Here is a 13,496-nt window from a genome sequence, read left to right as displayed (position 1 = left end):
TTGGTGTGTCACTGACATGCGGGCCAGATGCCCGTTGGGCCCACATGTCAGTGATACAACGCACCTGCGGTTAAGTCACTGAAGCAGCGTCCGCATTCACGCCCGACGCGACCTCTCACTGGCGCCGGCATTGCAGCAGCACGACGGTCGAGAGAGCGCCACCGGCGCGGCATCCCGGTGCAAGCGACTGTTCCGCGTTAACGGCACCACGGCTATCCTTCCGTCCGCCGCCCACAGTAATGACACGCGGCTGCCGACGAACCTACTCCGGCGCCAGCCGTCCATCCGTCTGCCGCGGCTCATTGCCATTCGCCCGCTATATTAACTTGAGCCCCAGCTCCCAGCCATAGCCAAAGACCCACACTCATTCTCCTCCGGTCCCTTCCTTCTGTCAGCACCACTCCAACCATGGCCTCCTGGCGCTCCAAAGCTCTATTGGATGTACTGTCGCAGGAGCAGACGAAGGACATCGGCGGCTCCGCTCCAAGCGCGCTCCAAAGCTCTCTTGGACGTACTGTCGCAGGAGCAGACGAAGGAGATCGCCGGCTCCTCCCCCCCCCTTCCCCCCCGGCCGCCCTCCGCCACCACGACCATGAAGCCGGCGCGCGTGCGCGGGCGCAGCCGGCAGCGACGAAGAGTAGTACACGGTAGGTCGCCGCTACTCTGGTCCCAAGAAGGCCACCGCTCCTCCACTCAGCGGACGCCAAGCTTGGTGGGATAAACATCGGCGGCTGATTAGCCGCTTGACGGAGACATGGAGGCGGAAATCTTCAGAACCTTGTGCTCCGTAGGAGGAGGTTATCGAGGCAGATGAGGAGGAGGCAAAGGCAATGGACGGCTTTCTCGGGTTCATGGTCGGACATGGTGGTCGGGCGCCGGCGATCGTTTAGATTAGGTTTACAATAGGCTTTAGTATGGTTTGTGCGAAATATGTAATGAATTTCGTCCAGTTTATAGGAAAAGTTTTCGAAATGTAATGAATTTCATCCGGTTAATTTGAAATTTGCTTTGTTTGCACGAATTTCGTCCGGTTAGTTCATATAGTTGTCGAAAGTTATGCGGGCAGCATTGGATGGCATCCATCAGTGTCCTCGGACAGATGCCGGTGTAAATTTGAGGGCCAGCGCTGGAGATGCCCTAAGTATCATGCTATAATCGCTAACAGTGCTCCATTATTTCGCAGGGAATAGTTATCCCTCGATCAAAATCAGATTTGTCGTGTTTCTCACTCCTCCCATGTAAGAGTGTAGACTCTTGCATACATAAAAATGGAGCAAGTGGACGGCACTGTAGCACGTCATATCACTCAAACTAGCCCGCCTAACGCGCGGGAAAGCACCGCCCTCGTCATTTTGTTCTGGATTTCTATGATCGATCATACGAAAATATTACGCTTTGCAAGTTCAAAAGGAAAAGGCGGCACACTTACGACTCGTACGCGTCGCACCCCCGACAGTATAGCTCGCACGCCGCTCACTAGAGGGGACACGCGTTGTCTCACATTTTCACTGACATGTGGGACTGCAATTGAATAAACCGTCGATAGCCGAAATCTAATCGCTCGGCGGGCGTCGGCTGAGAAGAGAGAGACGGGGGAGGGAGAAGAGATTGCCCGCCCGCCGCGCACGGACTCCAAGAAATATATATGGTGATAATGTGAGGTGGGCCATGCAGGAGTCCAGACCGCTTCCAAGCCCGCTTCTAACCGCCCTGGCCCACCAGAACCCCCCCCCCCCCACCCCACCACCTCCCCCGCGCGCTCCCCCTCAGGGCATATGTAATGCAATATATAGTGTGTTAAAAGAAACGCAATGTATAGCTATGGCATGCAGCCTCTAAGGTGGAGCCCATATGTAACATAAAATATTTACTCTCTCAACCATCTCAGGCCAAATCTGAACAAATATATGTGCTACAGGGATTGTAAGTAGGGTCAGGGAATTATTTTAGTGCAAAGAAATGGCTTAGAGGCAGCCTTTTGTGTTAGAGGCGACGCTAGAGAATTTTCCCTAAAGGCTTGGTCCAGCAGTGTATAGCGACAGCCTCTAAGGGCTTAGAGGCAGGTCTAGAGGCAGCAGAATGATACATTGTGGGTGCTCTCAGATGCCAGCTGCCCGCATTCATAGCAAGTAGTACCATGGTTGATAACTGTACCATGGTTGATAAGATAGTCTTATCATAAGTCTTGCATGTAATTTAGAGATGAACAAAAAAAACATCTGTACAATGGATCATCTCTTAGCCTTATCTTCAATAACTAGTTATTCCTAAAAACATGGTGAAACATATTGTGCTAAGAGATCATCTCTTGTCTTCTCTTAAATAAGAGAAGACAAGCCTTTTCTTATGATTTCTCTTTCCTCCACCTCATCATTTATCCTATGTGGCATCCCTACAATAGAACCATTGACATGACCTAATCCCGCTTAGGCTAGTCATAGTGGGGAGTAACTTAGACTAGTAACATGCATATGTTACTAGTCTATGTTACTACATTCATAGTGGGGAGTAACAGATGTATAGTATCATGCAAGCCATCATTATTAAGACGTAGACTCATTTTGTCTTGGGACGCGTTATGTTACAGTAACATATTATGTTACTCCAAACACCTCTCTCCTCATTAACTATATGCCACATAAGCAAACTTTTCTTGAAGTGTGTTATGTTACTTGCTAAGTTACTCCCACTATGACCAGCCTTATGTGGAGGAGAGAGAGGCATTGACAAAGTCAAGGAGTGGGATCTGCAGGAGCCCGTCTCTACACGTGCTCCTAGGTATAAAAAAACTAATTCTATAAAAAAGAGGCATAAAGAAACAATTGTGCCTAAAAAAAGAAAGGTAAAAACATTTGAGAGGAAATAGATAGAGAGAAAGTGAGAAAAAGTTGTAACCTTATAGCCAACCTTATAGTCAACACTATGGTAGTATTACATGAGGAAGGAGGGAGTGGTGCACATGCCAAGTTCACTGGGATGCCGTGTTTCACACTCCTCTGTCATAATAGTGGAGACAATAGCTTTCATCAAAAATAAACAATGAATACTCGTTGCTCATCCACTATATCGGAAAGAATACTTTCATTCGCCGACATGTGGGACGTCGACCATCCTGGTCCACCTGCCATGCACAAAATTATCCTGGTCCACCCCGGTCATAGCGCAGGCCCAACTTTCCCACTGTAAGTTGGTCGGACGAAGGAACCATCATGACTTCGTTGAATTCCGCTTCTTTAAGAAAACTTATTGTACCCGCAGTACTGCTACCACACGCGAAGACTGGACGGCACTGTACCACGTCATATCACTGAAACCCACTAGGCCAAACTGTTGGGAATCGTAGCATAATTTTAAAATTTTCCTACGTTCACCAAGATGCATCTATGGAGTATACTAGCAACGAGGGGAAGGGAGTGCATCTACATACCCTTGTAGATCGCGAGCGGAAGCGTTCCAATGAACGTGGATGACGGAGTCGTACTCGCCGTGATCCAAATCACCGATGACCGAGTGCCGAACGGACGGCACCTCCGCGTTCAACACACGTACGGTGCAGCGACGTCTCCTCCTTCTTGATCCAGCAAGGGGGAAGGAGAGGTTGATGGAGATCCAACAGCACGACGGCGTGGTGGTGGATGTAGCGGGTCTCGGCAGGGCTTTGCTAAGCTTCTGCGAGAGAGAGAGAGGTGTTGCAGGGGAGGAGGGAGGCGCCCAAGGCTGTTGTGTGCTGCCCTCCCTCCCCCCCCTTTATATAGGCCCCCTGGGGGGGCGCCGGCCCAAGAGATGGGATCTCAAGGGGGGGCGGCGGCCACAAGGGGGGAAGGGGTTGCCTTGCCCCCCAAGGCAAGGGGGAACTCCCCCCCCTAGGGTTCCCAACCCTAGGCGCATGGGGGGAGGCCCAAGGGGGGCGCCCCAGCCCACTAAGGGCTGGTTCCCTTCCACTTTCAGCCCACGGGGCCCTCCGGGATAGGTGGCCCCACCCGGTGGACCCCCGGGACCCTTCCGGTGGTCCCGGTACAATACCGGTAACCCCCGAAACTTTCCCGGTGGCCGAAACTGGACTTCCTATATATAATTCTTCACCTCCGGACCATTCCGGAACCTCTCGTGACGTCCGGGATCTCATCCGGGACTCCGAACAACTTTCGGGTTTCCGCATACATATATCTCTACAACCCTAGCGTCACCGAACCTTAAGTGTGTAGACCCTACGGGTTCGGGAGACATGCAGACATGACCGAGACGCCTCTCCGGTCAATAACCAACAGCGGGATCTGGATACCCATGTTGGCTCCCACATGTTCCACGATGATCTCATCGGATGAACCACGGTGTCGAGGATTCAATCAATCCGTATGCAATTCCCTTTGTCAATCGGTATGTTACTTGCCCGAGATTCGATCGTCGGTATCCCAATACCTTGTTCAATCTCGTTACCGGCAAGTCTCTTTACTCGTACCGCAATGCATGATCCCGTGACTAACGCCTTAGTCACATTGAGCTCATTATGATGATGCATTACCGAGTGGGCCCAGAGATACCTCTCCGTCACACGGAGTGACAAATCCCAGTCTCGATCCGTGCCAACCCAACAGACACTTTCGGAGATACCCGTAGTGCACCTTTATAGTCACCCAGTTACGTTGTGACGTTTGGCACACCCAAAGCACTCCTACGGTATCCGGGAGTTGCACGATCTCATGGTCTAAGGAAAAGATACTTGACATTGGAAAAGCTCTAGCAAACGAAACTACACGATCTTTTATGCTATGCTTAGGATTGGGTCTTGTCCATCACATCATTCTCCTAATGATGTGATCCCGTTATCAATGACATCCAATGTCCATAGTCAGGAAACCATGACTATCTGTTGATCAACGAGCTAGTCAACTAGAGGCTTACTAGGGACACGTTGTGGTCTATGTATTCACACATGTATTACGATTTCCGGACAATACAATTATAGCATGAATAATAGACAATTATCATGAACAAAGAAATATAATAATAACCATTTATTATTGCCTCTAGGGCATATTTCCAACAGTCTCCCACTTGCACTAGAGTCAATAATCTAGTTACATTGTGATGAATCGAACACCCATTGCGTCCTGGTGTTGATCATGTTTTGCCCTAGGGAGAGGTTTAGTCAACGGATCTGCTACATTCAGGTCCGTATGTACTTTACAAATATCTATGTCTCCATTTTGAACACTTTCACGAATGGAGTTGAAGCGACGCTTGATATGCCTGGTCTTCCTGTGAAACCTGGGCTCCTTCGCAAGGGCAATAGCTCCAGTGTTGTCACAGAAGAGAGTCATCGGGCCCGACGCATTGGGAATCACCCCTAGGTCGGTAATGAACTCCTTCATCCAGACTGCTTCCTGTGCTGCCTCCGAGGCTGCCATGTACTCCGCTTCACATGTAGATCCCGCCACGACGCTTTGCTTGCAACTGCACCAGCTTACTGCTCCTCCATTCAAAATATACACGTATCCGGTTTGTGACTTCGAGTCATCCAGATCTGTGTCGAAGCTAGCGTCGACGTAACCCTTTACGACGAGCTCTTCGTCACCTCCATAAACGAGAAACATATCCTTAGTCCTCTTCAGGTACTTCAGGATATTCTTGACCGCTGTCCAGTGTTCCTTGCCGGGATTACTTTGGTACCTTCCTACCAAACTTACGGCAAGGTTTACATCAGGTCTGGTACACAGCATGGCATACATAATAGACCCTATGGCCGAGGCATAGGGGATGACACTCATCTCTTCTATATCTTCTGCCGTGGTCGGGCATTGAGCCGTGCTCAATTGCACACCTTGCAATACAGGCAAGAACCCCTTCTTGGACTGATCCATATTGAACTTCTTCAATATCTTGTCAAGGTATGTACTCTGTGAAAGACCAATGAGGCGTCTTGATCTATCTCTATAGATCTTGATGCCTAATATATAAGCAGCTTCTCCAAGGTCCTTCATTGAAAAACACTTATTCAAATAGGCCTTTATACTTTCCAAGAATTCTATATCATTTCCCATCAATAGTATGTCATCCACATATAATATGAGAAATGCTACAGAGCTCCCACTCACTTTCTTGTAAACACAGGCTTCTCCATAAGTCTGTGTAAACCCAAACGCTTTGATCATCTCATCAAAGCGAATGTTCCAACTCCGAGATGCTTGCACCAGCCCATAGATTGAGCGCTGGAGCTTGCATACTTTGTTAGCATTCTTAGGATCGACAAAACCTTCCGGCTGCATCATATACAACTCTTCCTTAAGGAAGCCGTTAAGGAATGCCGTTTTGACGTCCATCTGCCATATCTCATAATCATAGTATGCGGCAATTGCTAACATGATTCGGACGGACTTCAGCTTCGCTACGGGTGAGAAAGTCTCATCGTAGTCAACCCCTTGAACTTGTCGATAACCCTTAGCGACAAGTCGAGCTTTGTAGATGGTCACATTACCATCTGCGTCCGTCTTCTTCTTAAAGATCCATTTGTTTTCTATGGCTCGCCGCTCATCGGGCAAGTCAGTCAAAGTCCATACTTTGTTTTCATACATGGATTCTATCTCGGATTTCATGGCTTCTAGCCATTTGTCGGAATCCGGGCCCGCCATCGCTTCTTCATAGTTCGAAGGTTCACCGTTGTCTAACAACATGATTTCCAGGACAGGGTTGCCGTACCACTCTGGTGCGGAACGTGTCCTTGTGGACCTACGAAGTTCAGTAACTTGATCCGAAGCTTCATGATCATCATCATTAACTTCCTCCCCAGTCGGTGTAGGCACCACAGGAACATTTTCCCGCGCTGCGCTACTTTCCGGTTCGGAAGGGGTGACTATCACCTCATCAAGTTCCACTTTCCTCCCACTCAATTCTTTCGAGAGAAACTCCTTCTCTAGAAAGGACCCGTTCTTGGCAACGAAGATCTTGCCTTCGGATCTGAGGTAGAAGGTATACCCAATAGTTTCCTTAGGGTATCCTATGAAGACGCATTTTTCCGATTTGGGTTCGAGCTTTTCAGGTTGAAGTTTCTTGACATAAGCATCGCATCCCCAAACTTTTAGAAACGACAGCTTAGGTTTCTTCCCAAACCATAATTCATACGGTGTCGTCTCAACGGATTTCGACGGAGCCCTATTTAAAGTGAATGCGGCAGTCTCTAAAGCATAACCCCAAAATGAGAGCGGTAAATCGGTAAGAGACATCATAGATCGCACCATATCCAATAGAGTGCGATTACGACGTTCGGACACACCATTTCTCTGAGGTGTTCCAGGCGGCGTGAGTTGTGAAACTATTCCACATTTCCTTAAGTGTGTACCAAATTCGTGACTTAAATATTCTCCACCACGATCTGATCGTAAGAATTTTATTTTCCTGTCACGTTGATTCTCGACTTCACTCTGAAATTCCTTGAACTTTTCAAAGGTTTCAGACTTGTGTTTCATTAGGTAGACATACCCATATCTACTTAAATCATCAGTGAGAGTGAGAACATAACGATATCCTCCGCGAGCCTCAACACTCATTGGACCGCACACATCGGTATGTATGATTTCCAATAAGTTGGTTGCTCGCTCCATTGTTCCGGAGAACGGAGTCTTGGTCATCTTACCCATGAGGCATGGTTCGCACGTGTCAAATGATTCGTAATCAAGAGACTCCAAAAGTCCATCTGCATGGAGCTTCTTCATGCGCTTGACACCAATGTGACCAAGGCGGCAGTGCCACAAGTATGTGGGACTATCGTTATCAACTTTACATCTTTTGGTATTCACACTATGAACATGTGTAACATCACGTTCGAGATTCATCAAAAATAAACCATTGACCAGCGGGGCATGACCATAAAACATATCTCTCAAATAAATAGAACAACCATTATTCTCAGATTTAAATGAGTAGCCATCTCGAATTAAACGAGATCCAGATACAATGTTCATGCTCAAAGCTGGCACTAAATAACAATTATTGAGGTTTAAAACTAATCCCGTGGGTAGATGCAGAGGTAGCGTGCCGACGGCGATCACATCGACCTTGGAACCATTCCCGACGCGCATCGTCACCTCGTCCTTTGCCAGTCTCCGTTTATTCCGTAGTTCCTGTTTGAGTTACAAATATGAGCAACCGCACCGGTATCAAATACCCAGGAGCTACTACGAGTACTGGTAAGGTACACATCAATTACTTGTATATCACATATACCTTGGGTGTTGCCGGCCTTCTTCTTGTCCGCTAAATATTTGGGGCAGTTCCGCTTCCAGTGACCACTTCCCTTGCAATAAAAGCACTCAGTCTCGGGCTTGGGTCCATTCTTTGACTTCTTCCCGGTAACTGGTTTACCGGGCGCGGCAACTCCCTTGCCGTCCTTCTTGAAGTTCTTCTTACCCTTGCCCTTCTTGAACTTAGTGGTTTTATTCACCATCAACACTTGATGTTCTTTTCTGATCTCCCCTTCCGCTGATTTCAGCATTGAATATACCTCGGGAATGGTCTTTTCCATCCCCTGCATATTGTAGTTCATCACAAAGCTCTTGTAGCTTGGTGGAAGCGACTGGAGGATTCTGTCAATGACCGCGTCATCCGGGAGATTAACTCCCAGCTGAGACAAGCGGTTGTGCAACCCAGACATTCTGAGTATGTGCTCACTAACAGAACTGTTCTCCTCCATTTTACAGCTGAAGAACTTGTCGGAGACTTCATATCTCTCGACCCGGGCATGAGCTTGAAAAACCAGTTTCAGCTCCTCGAACATCTCATATGCTCCATGTTTCTCAAAACGCTTTTGGAGACCCGGTTCTAAGCTGTAAAGCATGCCGCACTGAACGAGGGAGTAATCATCAGCACGCTGCTGCCAAGCGTTCATAACGTCTTGGTTCTCAGGGATTGGTGCTTCACCTAGCGGTGCTTCTAAGACATAATCTTTCTTGGCTACTATGAGGATGAGCCTCAGGTTCCGGACCCAGTCCGTATAGTTGCTGCCATCATCTTTCAGCTTGGTTTTCTCTAGGAACGCGTTGAAATTGAGGACAACGTTGGCCATTTGATCTACAAGACATAGTGTAAAGATTTTAGACTAAGTTCATGATAATTAAGTTCATCTAATCAAATTATTTAATGAACTCCCACTCAGATAGACATCCCTCTAGTCATCTAAGTGAAACATGATCCGAGTTAACTAGGCCGTGTCCGATCATCACGTGAGACGGACTAGTCAAGATCGGTGAACATCTCCATGTTGATCGTATCTTCTATACGACTCATGCTCGACCTTTCGGTCCTCCGTGTTCCGAGGCCATGTCTGTACATGCTAGGCTCGTCAAGTCAACCTAAGTGTATTGCGTGTGTTCCGAGGCCATGTCTGTACATGCTAGGCTCGTCAACACCCGTTGTATTCGAACGTTAGAATCTATCACACCCGATCATCACGTGGTGCTTCGAAACAACGAACCTTCGCAACGGTGCACAGTTAGGGTGAACACTTTCTTGAAATTATTATAAGGGATCATCTTACTTACTACCGTCGTTCTAAGCAAATAAGATGCAAAAACATGATAAACATCACATGCAATCAAATAGTGACATGATATGGCCAATATCATCATGCTCCTTTGATCTCCATCTTCGGGGCACCATGATCATCTTCGTCACCGGCATGACACCATGATCTCCATCATCATGATCTCCATCATTGTGTCTTCATGAAGTCGTCACGCCAACGATTACTTCTACTTCTATGGCTAACGCGTTTAGCAACAAAGTAAAGTAAATTACATGGCGTTATTCAATGACACGCAGGTCATGCAAAATAATAAAGACAACTCCTATGGCTCCTGCCGGTTGTCATACTCATCGACATGCAAGTCGTGATTCCTATTACAAGAATATGATCAATCTCATACATCACATATATCATTCATCACATCTTCTGGCCATATCACATCACATAGCACTTGCTGCAAAAACAAGTTAGACGTCCTCTAATTGTTGTTGCAAGTTTTTACGTGGTTTGTAGGTTTCTAGCAAGAACGTTTTCTTACCTACGTATGACCACAACGTGATTTGCCAATTTCTATTTACCCTTCATAAGGACCCTTTTCATCGAATCCGTTCCGACTAAAGTAGGAGAGACAGACACCCGCTAGCCACCTTATGCAACTAGTGCATGTCAGTCGGTGGAACCTGTCTCACGTAAGCGTACGTGTAAGGTCGGTCCGGGCCGCTTCATCCTACAATGCCGCCGAAACAAGAAACGACTAGTAGCGGCAAGAAGAATTGGCAAACTCAACGCCCACAACTGCTTTGTGTTCTACTCGTGCATAGTAACTACGCATAGGCCTGGCTCATGATGCCACTGTTGGGAATCGTAGCATAATTTTAAAATTTTCCTACGCTCACCAAGATGCATCTATGGAGTATACTAGCAACGAGGGGAAGGGAGTGCATCTACATACCCTTGTAGATCGCGAGCGGAAGCGTTCCAATGAACGTGGATGACGGAGTCGTACTCGCCGTGATCCAAATCACCGATGACCGAGTGCCGAACGGACGGCACCTCCGCGTTCAACACACGTACGGTGCAGCGACGTCTCCTCCTTCTTGATCCAGCAAGGGGGAAGGAGAGGTTGATGGAGATCCAACAGCACGACGGCGTGGTGGTGGATGTAGCGGGTCTCCGGCAGGGCTTCGCCGAGCTTCTGCGAGAGAGAGAGAGGTGTTGCAGGGGAGGAGGGAGGCGCCCAAAGCTGTGTGTTGCTGCCCTCCCTCCCCCCCTTTATATAGGCCCCCTGGGGGGGCGCCGGCCCTAGAGATGGGATCTCAAGGGGGGGCGGCGGCCAAGGGGGGAAGGGGTTGCCTTGCCCCCCAAGGCAAGGGGGAACTCCCCCACCCTAGGGTTCCCAACCCTAGGCGCATGGGGGGAGGCCCAAGGGGGGCGCCCCAGCCCACTAAGGGCTGGTTCCCTTCCACTTTCAGCCCACGGGGCCCTCCGGGATAGGTGGCCCCACCCGGTGGACCCCCGGGACCCTTCCGGTGGTCCCGGTACAATACCGGTAACCCCCGAAACTTTCCCGGTGGCCGAAACTGGACTTCCTATATATAATTCTTCACCTCCGGACCATTCCGGAACCTCTCGTGACGTCCGGGATCTCATCCGGGACTCCGAACAACTTTCGGGTTTCCGCATACATATATCTCTACAACCCTAGCGTCACCGGACCTTAAGTGTGTAGACCCTACGGGTTCGGGAGACATGCAGACATGACCGAGACGCCTCTCCGGTCAATAACCAACAGCGGGATCTGGATACCCATGTTGGCTCCCACATGTTCCACGATGATCTCATCGGATGAACCACGGTGTCGAGGATTCAATCAATCCCGTATGCAATTCCCTTTGTCAATCGGTATGTTACTTGCCCGAGATTCGATCGTCGGTATCCCAATACCTTGTTCAATCTCGTTACCGGCAAGTCTCTTTACTCGTACCGCAATGCATGATCCCGTGACTAACGCCTTAGTCACATTGAGCTCATTATGATGATGCATTACCGAGTGGGCCCAGAGATACCTCTCCGTCACACGGAGTGACAAATCCCAGTCTCGATCCGTGCCAACCCAACAGACACTTTCGGAGATACCCGTAGTGCACCTTTATAGTCACCCAGTTACGTTGTGACGTTTGGCACACCCAAAGCACTCCTACGGTATCCGGGAGTTGCACGATCTCATGGTCTAAGGAAAAGATACTTGACATTGGAAAAGCTCTAGCAAACGAAACTACACGATCTTTTATGCTATGCTTAGGATTGGGTCTTGTCCATCACATCATTCTCCTAATGATGTGATCCCGTTATCAATGACATCCAATGTCCATAGTCAGGAAACCATGACTATCTGTTGATCAACGAGCTAGTCAACTAGAGGCTTACTAGGGACACGTTGTGGTCTATGTATTCACACATGTATTACGATTTCCGGACAATACAATTATAGCATGAATAATAGACAATTATCATGAACAAAGAAATATAATAATAACCATTTATTATTGCCTCTAGGGCATATTTCCAACAGTCTCCCACTTGCACTAGAGTCAATAATCTAGTTACATTGTGATGAATCGAACACCCATTGCGTCCTGGTGTTGATCATGTTTTGCCCTAGGGAGAGGTTTAGTCAACGGATCTGCTACATTCAGGTCCGTATGTACTTTACAAATATCTATGTCTCCATTTTGAACACTTTCACGAATGGAGTTGAAGCGACGCTTGATATGCCTGGTCTTCCTGTGAAACCTGGGCTCCTTCGCAAGGGCAATAGCTCCAGTGTTGTCACAGAAGAGAGTCATCGGGCCCGACGCATTGGGAATCACCCCTAGGTCGGTAATGAACTCCTTCATCCAGACTGCTTCCTGTGCTGCCTCCGAGGCTGCCATGTACTCCGCTTCACATGTAGATCCCGCCACGACGCTTTGCTTGCAACTGCACCAGCTTACTGCTCCTCCATTCAAAATATACACGTATCCGGTCTGTGACTTCGAGTCATCCAGATCTGTGTCGAAGCTAGCGTCGACGTAACCCTTTACGACGAGCTCTTCGTCACCTCCATAAACGAGAAACATATCCTTAGTCCTCTTCAGGTACTTCAGGATATTCTTGACCGCTGTCCAGTGTTCCTTGCCGGGATTACTTTGGTACCTTCCTACCAAACTTACGGCAAGGTTTACATCAGGTCTGGTACACAGCATGGCATACATAATAGACCCTATGGCCGAGGCATAGGGGATGACACTCATCTCTTCTATATCTTCTGCCGTGGTCGGGCATTGAGCCGTGCTCAATTGCACACCTTGCAATACAGGCAAGAACCCCTTCTTGGACTGATCCATATTGAACTTCTTCAATATCTTGTCAAGGTATGTACTCTGTGAAAGACCAATGAGGCGTCTTGATCTATCTCTATAGATCTTGATGCCTAATATATAAGCAGCTTCTCCAAGGTCCTTCATTGAAAAACACTTATTCAAATAGGCCTTTATACTTTCCAAGAATTCTATATCATTTCCCATCAATAATATGTCATCCACATATAATATGAGAAATGCTACAGAGCTCCCACTCACTTTCTTGTAAACACAGGCTTCTCCATAAGTCTGTGTAAACCCAAACGCTTTGATCATCTCATCAAAGCGAATGTTCCAACTCCGAGATGCTTGCACCAGCCCATAGATTGAGCGCTGGAGCTTGCATACTTTGTTAGCATTCTTAGGATCGACAAAACCTTCCGGCTGCATCATATACAACTCTTCCTTAAGGAAGCCGTTAAGGAATGCCGTTTTGACGTCCATCTGCCATATCTCATAATCATAGTATGCGGCAATTGCTAACATGATTCGGACGGACTTCAGCTTCGCTACGGGTGAGAAAGTCTCATCGTAGTCAACCCCTTGAACTTGTCGATAACCCTTAGCGACAAGTCGAG

This window comes from Triticum aestivum, chromosome 3D (assembly GCF_018294505.1).
Source record: "Triticum aestivum cultivar Chinese Spring chromosome 3D, IWGSC CS RefSeq v2.1, whole genome shotgun sequence".
Taxonomy (NCBI): Eukaryota; Viridiplantae; Streptophyta; class Magnoliopsida; order Poales; family Poaceae; genus Triticum; species Triticum aestivum.
Note: the sequence above shows the minus strand (reverse complement) of the source record.